The sequence below is a fragment of the Panulirus ornatus genome, chromosome 8, assembly GCF_036320965.1.
Source record: "Panulirus ornatus isolate Po-2019 chromosome 8, ASM3632096v1, whole genome shotgun sequence".
NCBI lineage: Eukaryota > Metazoa > Arthropoda > Malacostraca > Decapoda > Palinuridae > Panulirus > Panulirus ornatus.
Genome location: NC_092231.1, coordinates 33,440,508 through 33,453,007, shown reverse-complemented (window position 1 = coordinate 33,453,007; position 12,500 = coordinate 33,440,508). Strand labels below are relative to the sequence as shown.

Below are 12,500 nucleotides of genomic sequence, written 5' to 3'. Positions count from 1 at the left end.
ATAACTGAGATGGCGTTACTCCAGTCAATACAATGATCATTGTTTTTAACGTGATTAAACAAGGCATTTGATTCTTGTCCCGTTCTTATACTATATCTATGTTGCTTAAGTCTAACAGAAAGATCCTTACCAGTCTGACCAACATAAAATTTATCACAGTTTTCCACAAGGCACTTTATAGATGAATCCATGAGAATTTTCTGGTGAATTCCTGATTAAGATATTCTTTATAGTATTATTGTTGCTAAAGGCAACATTTACATTAAAGGATTTAATTTAATTTGTAAAATGATAAGTTTATGAACGCTTGTTGTATGTTTTGGACAATCACATGTTTACCAAATGGCGTCCTAGCTTCGTCTCTTCGATGTATATCAACTGACTTATATTTCTCTCTTGTGTCTCCCCTGATGATGTGATTATTACACGAAAGTGCACTTGGGAACTTTTCGTGTTTCATTTTCCCCGTGGACTCAGGAATATCTTGATCACGCGCAAAATTTTGATCCTTTCCAATATATATATATATATATATATATATATATATTATTCCTGGGGATAGGGGAGAAAGAATACTTCCCACGTATTCCCTGCGTGTCGTAGAAGGCGACTAAAAGGGGAGGGAGCTGGTGGCTGGAAATCCTCCCCTCTCGTTTTTTTTTAATTTTCCAAAAGAAGGAACAGAGAAGGGGGCCAGGTGAGGATTTTCCCTCTAAGGCCCAGTCCTCTGTTCTTAACGCTACCTCGCAAACGCGGGAAATGGCGAATAGTATAGAAAAAAAGAATATATATATATATATATATATATATATATATATATATATATATATATATATATATATATATATATATATAGTGAATATTAAAAACGGATATAGTAAAATCCCAATAAGAAATATTGAATAGTGTTGTTAACATAATGTGGGTGTGATTGACTTTGCAGAGTAAGAGAGAGAGAGAGAGAGAGAGAGAGAGAGAGAGAGAGAGAGAGAGAGAGAGAGAGAGAGAGAGCCTTTACCTTCCCAAAAATGATAACAGTTCGTCTGCGTGTGTGTCTGTGTCATGAGCTGGTGGATGACGTCACGAGTAATATCACTGGAGCAGAGAGTTTCGCGTTGTATTTCGTGCCTAGATAGCTCAGTTGGGAGAGCGTTAGACTGAAGATCTAAAGGTCCCCGGTTCGATCCCGGGTCTGGGCAATCGTTTTGAAAGTCCCAGCTGTACTGTCTTTCTCGTGCTGGATTATGTTTACATAAGAAGGCTGTACTCTTATACACAAAACATCCAGAATGTTATTACAGTTTGGCTGTATCTGTATGACGGTACGTTAGGCTAGGTAGAGCTCTGATGTGGACGTTTTCTGTGGTAATTTGTGTATGTTGAACTGTATTCATGTATGCTCAGCTTCTGTATGCTTAGCTTCTGTATGCTCAGCCGTTCTATGCTTAGCTTCTGTATGCTCAGCCGTTGTATGCTTAGCTTCTGTATGATCAGCCGTTGTATGCTTAGCTTCTGTATGCTCAGCCGTTCTATGCTTAGCTTCTGTATGCTCAGCCGTTGTATGCTTAGCTTCTGTATGCTCAGTCGTTGTATGCTTAGCTTCTGTATGATCAGCCATTGTATGCCCAGCTTCTGTATGCTCAGCCGTTCTATGCTTAGCTTCTGTATGCTCAGCCGTTGTATGCTTAGCTTCTGTATGATCAGCCGTTGTATGCTTAGCTTCTGTATGCTCAGCTTCTGTGTGCTTAGCTTCTGTATGCTCAGCTTCTGTATGCTCAGCTTCTGTGTGCTTAGCTTCTGTATGCTCAGCTTCTGTGTGCTTAGCTTCTGTATGCTTAGCTTCTGTATGCTCAATTTCTGTATGCTTAGCTTCTGTATGTTCAGCTTCTGTATGCTTAGCTTCTGTATGCTCAGTTTCTGTATGCTTAGCTTCTGTATGCTCAGCCGTTGTATGCTTAGCTTCTGTATGCTCAGTTTCTGTATGCTTAGCTTCTGTATGCTCAGTTTCTGTATGCTCAGCTTCTGTATGCTTAGCTTCTGTATGCTTAGCTTCTGTATGCTCAGCCGTTGTATGCTTAGCTTCTGTATGCTCAGCTTCTGTATGCTTAGCTTCTGTATGCTCAGTTTCTGTATGCTTAGCTTCTGTATGCTCAGCCGTTGTATGCTTAGCTTCTGTATGCTCAGCTTCCGTATGCTTATCTTCCTTATGCTCAGCCGTTGTATGCTTAGCTTCTGTATGCACAGCTTCTGTATGCTTAGCTTCTGTATGCTCAGCCGTTGTATGCTTAGCTTCTGTATGCTCAGCCGTTGTATGCTTAGCTTCTGTATGCTCAGCTTCTGTATGCTTAGCTTCCTTATGCTCAGCCGTTGTATGCTTAGCTTCTGTATGCCCAGCTTCTGTATGCTCAGCTTTTGTATGATCAGCCGTTGTATGCTTAGCTTCTGTATGCTCAGCTTCTGTATGCTCAGCTTCTTTATGCACAGCTTCTGTATGCACAGCTGTATGCTCAGCTTTTGTATGCTCAGCTTCTGTATGCTCAGCTTCTGTATGCTCAGCTTCTTTATGCACAGCTTTTGTATGCACAGCTTCTGTATGCTCAGCTTTTGTATGCTCAGCTTCTGTATGCTCAGCTTCTGTATGCTCAGCTTTTGTATGCACAGCTTCTGTATGCACAGCTTCTGTATGCTCAGCTTCTGTATGCACAGCTTCTGTATGCGCAGCTTCTGTATGCACAACCTCTGTATGCTTAGCTTCTGTATGCACAGCTTCTTTATGCTCAGCTTCTGTATGCTCAGCTTCTGTATGCTCAGCTGTATGCTCAACGTGTGTATGCTTAGCTTCTGTATGCACAGCCTTTGTATACACAGCTTCTGTATGCTCAGCTTCTGTATGCACAGCTTTTGTACGCACAGCTTCTGTATGCACAGCTGTATGCACAGCTTCTGTATGCTCAGCATCTGTATGCTCAGCTTCTGTATGCACAGTCTTTGTATGCACAGCTTCTGTATGCTCAGCTTCTGTATGCACAGCTTTTGTACGCACAGCTTCTGTATGCACAGCTGTATGCACAGCTTTTGTATGCTTAGCTTCTGTATGCACAGCTTTTGTACGCACAGCTTCTGTATGCACAACTGTATGCACAGCTTCTGTATGCTCAGCATCTGTATGCTCAGCTTCTGTATGCACAGCCTTTGTATGCACAGCTTCTGTATGCTCAGCTTCTGTATGCACAGCTTTTGTACGCACAGCTTCTGTATGCACAGCTGTATGCACAGCTTTTGTATGCTTAGCTTCTGTACGCACAGCTTCTGTATGCTCAGCTTCTGTATGCACAGCTTCTGTATGCACAGCTGTATGCTCAGCTTTTGTATGCTCAGCTTCTGTATGCATAGCTTCTGTATGCTTAGCTTCTGTATGCTTAGCTTCTGTATGCTTAGCTTCTGTATGCACAGCTTCTGTACGCACAGCTTTTGTATGCACAGCTTCTGTATGCTCAGCTTCTTTATGCACAGCTTTTGTATGCTTAGCTTCTGTATGCACAGCTTCTGTATGCTCAGCTTCTGTATGCTTAGCTTTGTATATACAGCCTTTGATGCACAGCCTTTTTATGCACAGCTTCTGTATACTCAGCTTCTGTATGCTTAGCTTCTGTATGCACAGCTTTTGCATGCACAGCCTTTGTATGCACAGCTTCTGTATGCTTACCCTCTGTATGCACAGCTTGTTACGAATCCTCCTACAGGGAAGGGTCGTCCACTACGCACACGGATAACACTGTCTTAAAGTCATGGGATTAAATAAAACACCAGCATTAAAACTGCTTGTAATCCAAGAAATAAAGAGAACAAAATAAGAGAAGCACATTAAATCCGGCACAAATCATTTACGTTGACTCTAGCAACATGATTCAAGATACACTTATTCGTTGGACACTTCTATGACAAGTTACAATATTCTATGACACTCGAAACTAAATGACAGAGGCAGTTCAACACCGTAGAGTTTATGTAGCGCCACTTTACACTGATCGTAGGCTACGGGCTGGAGACAGAGGGGAAAAACCACTTACCTACTGTGTAGGGTTAGGTTAGGTGGGCCATGTAGGCTACGGGCTGGAGACAGAGGGGAGAAACCACTTACCTACTGGTCAGGGTTAGGTTAGGTGGGCCACGATTTCCTCTCTACGAGATAGAGAGGAAATCGTGGCTCAGCTGGTGTCAGAGGTTTTTGTTGCAGGGAGGAGCGAGCCAGGAGCGGCCTGCTGCCCTAGACCCATAGTGCCACTCTTGATTGGCTAGAGGCCTATGGTCCAGTTGTGATTGGAGGAGGGTGGCTCATAGTGCCACTCTTCCTTGGCTGGAGGGTCTTAGGTCCGGCCCACATCTTGCCAAGGCCCCACCTTCCCTTGTCCTGACGGTAACGACGATATACAGGAAGCCATAGCTCCGAGCTGACCTCCTATCATGACCCCGAGTCGTCTAGTGCCTCGCACGGGGGAGAAATGACAGGTCCAAGTGTTGTGGTTCACTGGATTGATGGTCGGGCGTGACTGCTGCTCCTGACCTCGGCCATCTGGTCCCTCTGGTATGGGAAAGACGACAGGCCTCTAGGGTTGAGAGTGTCTGAGTTGATGACCCGGCGGCCACAGGAGTGAACCCCCCAAGCCGAGGTAACGGAGGCCCTGGCCCGCTTCTCTGTCGTCCTACAACATAGAATATCACTTACACCATAAATACACAAAGACACACACACACACATGTTCGTAAATATATATATATATATATATATATATATATATATATATATATATATATATATATATATATATATATATATATATATATATATATATATATATGTATGTATGGGGTTGTTATGTGCTGAGGGAGCCATGGAATAGTTCGCTGAAGAGGAAAGAGGTGGTATGAAAGCCGGCAAGGTGGCGGGTTTGGATGGTATTGCAATGGAATTTATTAAATAAGGGGGTGACTATGTTGCTGACCGGCTGGTAAGGATATTCAATGCAGGTATAGTTCATAGTGAAGTGCCTGAGGATTGGCGGAATGCATGCATAGTGCTATTTTACAAAGGCTAAGGGGATAAAGATGAGTGTTCAAATTACAGAGGAATAAGTTTGTTGAGTATTCCTGGTAAATTATATGGGAGGGTATTGATTGAGAGGGTGAAGGCATGTATAGAGCATCAGATTGGGGAAGAGCAGTGTGGTTTCAGAAGTGGTAGAGGATGTGTGGATCAGGTGTTTGCTTTGAAGAATGTATGTGAGAAATACTTAGAAAAGCAAATGGATTTGTATGTAGCATTTATGGATCTGGAGAAGGCATATGATAGAGTTGATAGAGATGCTCTGTGGAAGGTATTAAGAATATATGGTGTGGGAGGCAAGTTGTTAGAAGCAGTGAAAAGTTTTTATCAAGGATGTAAGGCATTTGCACGAGTAGGAAGAGAGGAGAATGATTGGTTCCCAGTGAAGATTGGTCTGCGGCAGGGGTGTGTGATGTCACTATAGTAGTTTGATTTTTTATGGATGGGGTGGTGAAGGAGGTGAATGCAAAGGTCTTGGAGAGAGTGGCAAGAATGCAGGCTGTCGGAGATGAGGGAGCCCAAGAAGTGAGTCGGCTGTTGTTTGCCGATGATACACCGCTGGTGGCAGATTCGAGTGAGAAACTGCAGAAGTTTGTGACTGAGATTAGAGGAGAAAGTTGAGAGTAAATGAGAATAAAAGCAATTTTGTTTGGTTTAGCAGAGTAGTTGGACAGGTTAGTTGAGGTGTGAATTTCATTGGAGAAAATTTGGAGGAAGTGAAGTGTCTTAGATATCTGGAAGTGGATAGGGCAGCAATTGGAACCATGGAAGCGGAAATGAGTCATGGGGTCGGTAAGGGGGGGCTACGGTTCTGGGAGCACTGAAGAATGTTTGGAAAGAGATGTCGTTATCTTGGAGGGTACTTGGAGATAGAGTAGTCCCAACGTTGTTTTACGGATGCGAGGCATAGGCTATAGATAGGGTTGTATGGAGGAGGGTGGATGTGTTGGAAATGAAATGTTTGAGGACAATTTGTGGTGTGACATGGTTTGATCGAGTGGGTAATTAAAGAGTAAGAGAGATGTGTGGCAGTAAAAAGAGTGTGGTTGATAGAGCGAGAGAGAGAGAGAGAGAGAGAGAGAGAGAGAGAGAGAGAGAGAGAGAGAGAGAGAGAGAGAGAGAGAGAGAGAGAGCTGAAGAGGATGGAGAGAGGTTAACGAAGTGTGTTAGAAGTGGAGGGAACACGGAGAACGAGGAGACCAAATTAGAAGTGGCAGGTTGGAGTGAAAAAGATTTTGAGTGATCGGGGCCTGAACATGCAGGAGGGTGAAAGGCGTACACGGGATAGAGTGAATTGGAACGATGAAGCGTTTAGGGGTCGACGTGCTGTCAGTGGACTGAAACCAGTGCGTGTTAAGAGGCTGAGGGAAACCCGGGAAAGGTCTGTGCATTGCCCGTGACAGCGATGTAAGCGAAATGCGGCCTTTCTTCGTCTGTTTCTGGCGCTTTATCGCAAACGCGGGAAACAGCGGTCAAGTATGAAAGAAAAAGTGAAAAACGAAAGAAAAAGAAATATTGTTCAAAGATTGATTCCTTTGGAGGTTCCGGTCATCACTATAACACTCCAAAGTCAGGAAGGTTGTACTTGTTAAGGTTGTTTTGCCTGCACCTGTTACTGTATTATGTACACAGTTGCACTGGTGGTGATGTTGTGCAGACGTTGACACATTGCAAGACTTGGCCCGCTCGCTTCTCGTCGGCCTGTTGGTCTAGGGGTATGATTCTCGCTTAGGGTGCGAGAGGTCCCGGGTTCAACTCCCGGACAGGCCCACGTCTTTTATTACAAGGAAAAATGATTGTTATGTAACTATTCTTTTCGAGCGAACTCGTTCAGTAAGCTGGGGACAGAGAGTTATGAAAAGTATCACAGTTGTGTTGTGTATTACCCATGTTGTACGTGGGGTTATGAGCGAAAGCATCAGGGTTAAGAAGGCATTAACTTACACCAGGTTAGAGGAATATTGATCGGGTAAAGAATACAGGTGACGTGTATTAAAGCTTCCAGTGGCAGACGGGTGATCATGGTGGGCAGTGGCAGACAGGTGATCATGGTGGACAGTGGCAGACAGTTGATCATGGTGGACAGTAGCAGGCAGGTGATCATGGTGGACAGTGGCCGACGTGATCATGGTGGACAGTGGCAGACAGGTGATCGTGGTGGACAGTGGCAGACAGTTGATCATGGTGGACAGTAGCAGACAGGTGATTATGGTGGGCAGTGGCAGACAGTTGATCATGGTGGATAGTAGCAGCCAGGTAATCATGGTGGACAGTGGCAGACATGTGATCATGGTGGACAGTAGCAGGCAGGTGATCATGGTAGACAGTGGCAGACAGGTAATCATGGTGGACAGTGGCAGACAGGTGATCATAGTGGACAGTGGCAGGCAAGTGATCAAGGTGTACAATGGCAGGAAGGTGATCATGGTGGACACTGGCAGACAGGTGATCATGGTGGACAGTGTGAGACAGGTGATCATGGTGGACAGTGGGAGACAGGTGATCATGGTGGGCAGTTGCAGACAGGTGAACATGGTGGATGGTGGCAGGCAAGTAATCATGGTGGACAGTGGCAGGCAGGTGATCATGGTGGACAGTGGCAGGGTGATCATGGTGGACAGTGGCAGGCAGGTAATCATGGTGTACAATGGCAGACAGGTGATCATGGTGGGCAGTGGCAGGCAAATGACAATGGTGGACAGTGACAGTCAGGTGATCATTGACTGCGGCAGGCAGGTGATCATGGTGGACAGTGGCAGACTGGTGATCATGGTGGATAGTGGCAGACAGTTGATCATGGTGGACAGTGGCAGACAGGTGATCATTGTGGATAGTGGCAGACAGTTGATCATGGTGGACAGTGGCAGGCAGGTGATCGTGGTGGATAGTGGCAGACAGTTGATCATGGTGGACAGTGGCAGGCAGATGATCATGAACAGTGGCAGACAGATGATCATGGTGGACAGTGGCAGGCAGGTGATCATGGTGGACAGTGGCAGGCAGGTGATCATGGTGGACAGTGGCAGGCAGGTGATCATGGTGGATAGTGGCAGACAGTTGATCATGGTGGACAGTGGCAGGCAGGTAATCATAGTGGACAGTGGCAGGCAGGTAATCATGGTAGACAGTGGCAGACAGGTATTCATGATGGACAATGGCAGGCAGATAATCATGGTGGAATGTGGGAGGTAGGTAATCATGATGGACAGTGGCAGGCAGGTAATCATGGTGGACAATGGGAGGCAGGTAATCATGGTGGACAGTGGCAGGCAGGTAATCATGGTAGACAGTGGCAGACAGGTATTCATGATGGACAATGGCAGGTAGGTAATCATGATGGACAGTGGCAGGCAGGTAATCATAGTGGACAGTGGCAGGCAGGTAATCATAGTGGACAGTGGGAGGCAGGTAATCATGGTGACTCAGGCAGGAAGGTACTCATGGCGGAAAGTGGTAGGCAGGTAATCATGAAAGACAGTGGCAGGAAAGTATTCATGGTGGACAGTGGCAGGAAAGTATTCATAGTGGACAGTGGCAGGCAGGTAATCATGGTGGACAGTGGCAGGCAGGTAATCATGGTGGATAGTGGCAGACAGGTGAACAAGGTGAAGTGCCAGACAGGTAATCATGGTGGTCAGTGGTAGGCAGGTGATCATGATGGACAGTGGCAGGGACGTAATCATGGTGGACAGAGGCAGACAGGTAGTCATGGTGGTCAGTGGCAGGCAGGTAATCATCGTGGACAGTGGCAGGCAGGTAATCATGGTGGACAGTGTCAGGTTGGTAATCACGGTGGATAGTGACAGCCAGGTAATCATGATGGACAGTGGCAGGCAGGTAATCATGGTGGACAGTGGCAGACAGGTGATCATGATGGACAGTAGCATGAAGGTAATCATGGTGGACAGTGGCAGGCAGGTAATCATCGTGGACAGTGGCAGGCAGGTAATGATGGTGGACAGTGTCAGGTTGGTAATCACGGTGGATATTGACAGCCAGGTAATCATGGTGGACAGTGGCAGGCAGGTAATCATGGTGGACAGTGGCAGGCAGGTAATGATGATGGACAGTGGTAGGCAGGTAATCATGGTGGACAGAGGCAGGAAGGTAATCATAGCGGACAGTGGCCGGCAGATAATCATGATGGACAATGGCAGGTCGGTAATGATGGTTGACAGTGGCAGTTCGGTAATCATGGTGGACAGTGGCAGGCAGGTAATCATGGTGGACAGTGGTAGGCAGGTAATCATGGTGGACAGTGGTAGGCAGGTAATCATGGTGGACAGTGGCAGGCCGGTGATCATGATGGACCGTGGCAGGCAGTTGATCATGGTGGACAGAGGCAGGCAGGTAATCGAGGTGGACAGTGGCAGGCAGGTAATCATAGTGGACAGTGGCAGGAAGGTAATCGTGATCGAAAGTGGCAGGAAGGTAATCATAGTGGACAGTGGCAGGCATGTGATCATGATGGACAGTGACAGGCAGGTGAACATGATGGACAGTGCAAAACAGGTAATCATGGTGGTCAGTGGCAGGCAGGTGATCATGATGGACAGTGGCAGGGAGGTAATCACGATGGACAGAGGCAGACAGGTAATCATGGTGGTCAGTGGCAGGCAGGTAAACATGGTGGACAGTGGCAGGCCGGTAATCGTGATGGCCAGTGGTAGGAAGGTAATCATGATGGACAGTGGCAGACAGGTAATCATGGTGGACAGTGGCAGGAAGGTAATCATGATGGAAAGTGGCAGTCAGGTAATCATGGTGGACAGTGGCAGGCAGGTAATCATGGTGGACGGTGGCAGGCCGGTGATCATGATGGACGGTGGAAGGGAGGTAATCATGGTGGACAGAGGCAGACAGGTAACCATGGTGGTCAGCGGCAGGCAGGTAATCATGATGGACAGTGGCAGGCTGGTAATCATGGTGAACAGAGGTAGGAAGGTAATCATGGCGTACACTGGCAGGCAGGTAATCATGGTGGACAGTAGCAGGTCGGTAATCATGGTGGACAGTGGCAGGTAGATAATCATGGTGGACAGTGGCAGGCAGGAATTCATGGTGGACAGTGGCAGACAGGTAATCATGATGGACAGTGGAAGGAAGGTAATCATGGTGGACAGTGGCAGGCAGATAATCATGGTGGACAGTAGCAGGCAGGTGATCATGGTGGACAGAGGCAGGCAGGTAATCATGATGGACAGTGGCAGGCAGGTAATTCATGTTGGACAGTGGCAGGCAGGTAAACATGGTGGACAGTGCCAGATAGGTAATCATAGTAGTGGCAGGGCAGGGCAGGGAGGTAATCATGGTGGACAGAGGCAGACAGGTAATCATGGTGGTCAGCGGCAGGCAGGTGATCATCATGGACAGTGGCAGGCAGGTAATCATGGTGGACAGCGGCAGGCAGGTAATCATATTGGACAGTGGCAGGAAGGTAATCATGGTGGACAGTGGCAGGCAGCTGATCATGGTGGACATTGGCAGACAGGTAATCTTAGTGGTCAGTGGCAGGCAGGAAATCATGGTGGACAGTGGCAGGCAGCTGATCATGGTGGACAGTGGCAGACAGGTAATCATGGTGGACAGTGGCAGGCAGGTAATCGTAGTGGACAGTAGCAGGCAGGTAATCATAGTGGACAGTGGCAGGAAGGTAATCATGGTGGACAGTGGCAGGCAGCTGATCATGGTGGACATTGGCAGACAGGTAATCTTAGTGGTCAGTGGCAGGCAGGAAATCATGGTGGACAGTGGCAGGCAGCTGATCATGGTGGACAGTGGCAGACAGGTAATCATGGTGGACAGTGGCAGGCAGGTAATCGTAGTGGACAGTAGCAGGCAGGTAATCATAGTGGACAGTGGCAGGAAGGTAATCATGGTGGACAGTGGCAGGAAGGTAATCATGGTGGACAGTGGCTGGCAGGTAATCATGGTGGACGCTGGCAAGTCGGTAATCATGGACAGTGGCAGGTAGGTTATGGTGGACAGTGGCAGGTCGGTAATCATGGTGGACAGTGACAGGCAAGTGATCATGGTGGACAGTGGCAGGTAGGTAGTCATGGTGGAAAATGGCAGGGAGGTTATCATAGTGGACAGTGGCAGACAGGTAGTCATGGTGGACAATGGGAGGCAGGTAATCATGGTGGACAGTGGCAGACAGGTGATCATGATGGACAGTGGCAGGCAGGTGATCATAGTGGACAGTGGCAGGAAGGTAATCATGGTGGACAGTGGCAGGAAGGTAATCATGGTGGACAGTGGCTGGCTGGTAATCATGGTGGACAGTGGCTGGCAGGTAATCATGGTGGACAGTGGCAGGCAGGTTATTGTGGACAGTGGCAAGTCGGTAATCATGGTGGACAGTGACAGGCAAGTGATCATGGTGGACAGTGGCAGGCAGGTAGTCATGGTGGACAATGGCAGGCAGGTTATCATGGTGGACAGTGGCAGACAGGTGATCATGATGGACAGTGGCAGGCAGGTGATCACGATGGACAGCGGCAGGCAGGTAATTATGGTGGACAGTGGCAGGCAGGTAATCATGGTGGACAGTGGCAGGCAGGTAATCATAGTGGACAGTGGCAGGAAGGTAATCATGGTGGACAGTGGCTGGTAGGTAATCATGGTGGACAGTGGCTGGCAGGTAATCATGGTGGACAGTGGCAGGCAGGTTATTGTGGACAGTGGCAGGTCGGTAATCATGGTGGACAGTGACAGGCAAGTGATCATGGTGGACAGTGGCAGGCAGGTAGTCATGGTGGACAATGGCAGGCAGGTTATCATGGTGGACAGTGGCAGACAGGTGATCATGATGGACAGTGGCAGGCAGGTGATCACGATGGACAGCGGCAGGCAGGTAATTATGGTGGACAGTGGCAGGCAGGTAATCATGGTGGACAGTGGCAGGCAGGTAATCATAGTGGACAGTGGCAGGAAGGTAATCATGGTGGACAGTGGCAGGCAGGTAATCATGGTGAACCGTGGCAGGCAGGTGATTATGGTGGACATTGGCAGACAGGTTATCTTGGTGGACAGTGGCAGGGAGGTAATCATGATGGACAGTGGCAGGCAGGTAATCATGATGGACAGTATCAAGCAGGTGATCATGGTGGTCAGTGGCAGGGAGGTAATCATGGTGACAGTGGCAATCAGGTAATCATGGTAGACAGTGGCAGGCAGGTAATCATGGTGGACAGTGGCAGACAGGTGATCGTGGTGGGCAGTGGCGGTCGAACATAAAGTCCTGTGTCACATATGGCCATATAAATATATATATATATATATATATACGGTGAGCGTATGTTTATACTAGTTCAATCTTTTCATTTCAGGGCTCAAAAGTTTAACGCCTTGCCGTGACCAGGATTCGAACCTGGGTTATTGCGGCCACAACGCA

At 47.5% G+C, this 12,500-nt stretch overlaps 3 non-coding genes across 3 annotated transcripts in view; 2 read left to right on the top strand and 1 right to left on the bottom strand.

Annotated features, from left to right (window-relative positions):
- The first annotated feature begins 1,126 nt into the window (after positions 1-1,126).
- TRNAF-GAA (transfer RNA phenylalanine (anticodon GAA)) lies at positions 1,127-1,199 on the top strand. The gene has a single exon. It is a non-coding gene; the product is annotated as a tRNA-Phe (tRNA).
- Positions 1,200-6,802: 5,603 nt separating this feature from the next.
- TRNAP-AGG (transfer RNA proline (anticodon AGG)) lies at positions 6,803-6,874 on the top strand. Its single transcript has one exon. It is a non-coding gene; the product is annotated as a tRNA-Pro (tRNA).
- Positions 6,875-12,455: 5,581 nt separating this feature from the next.
- Positions 12,456-12,500, bottom strand: part of TRNAH-GUG (transfer RNA histidin (anticodon GUG)) — a 72-nt gene continuing 27 nt past the window's right edge. The window contains exon 1 of the tRNA in view: positions 12,456-12,500. This exon is cut by the window's right edge and continues 27 nt beyond it. This is a non-coding gene — a tRNA (tRNA-His).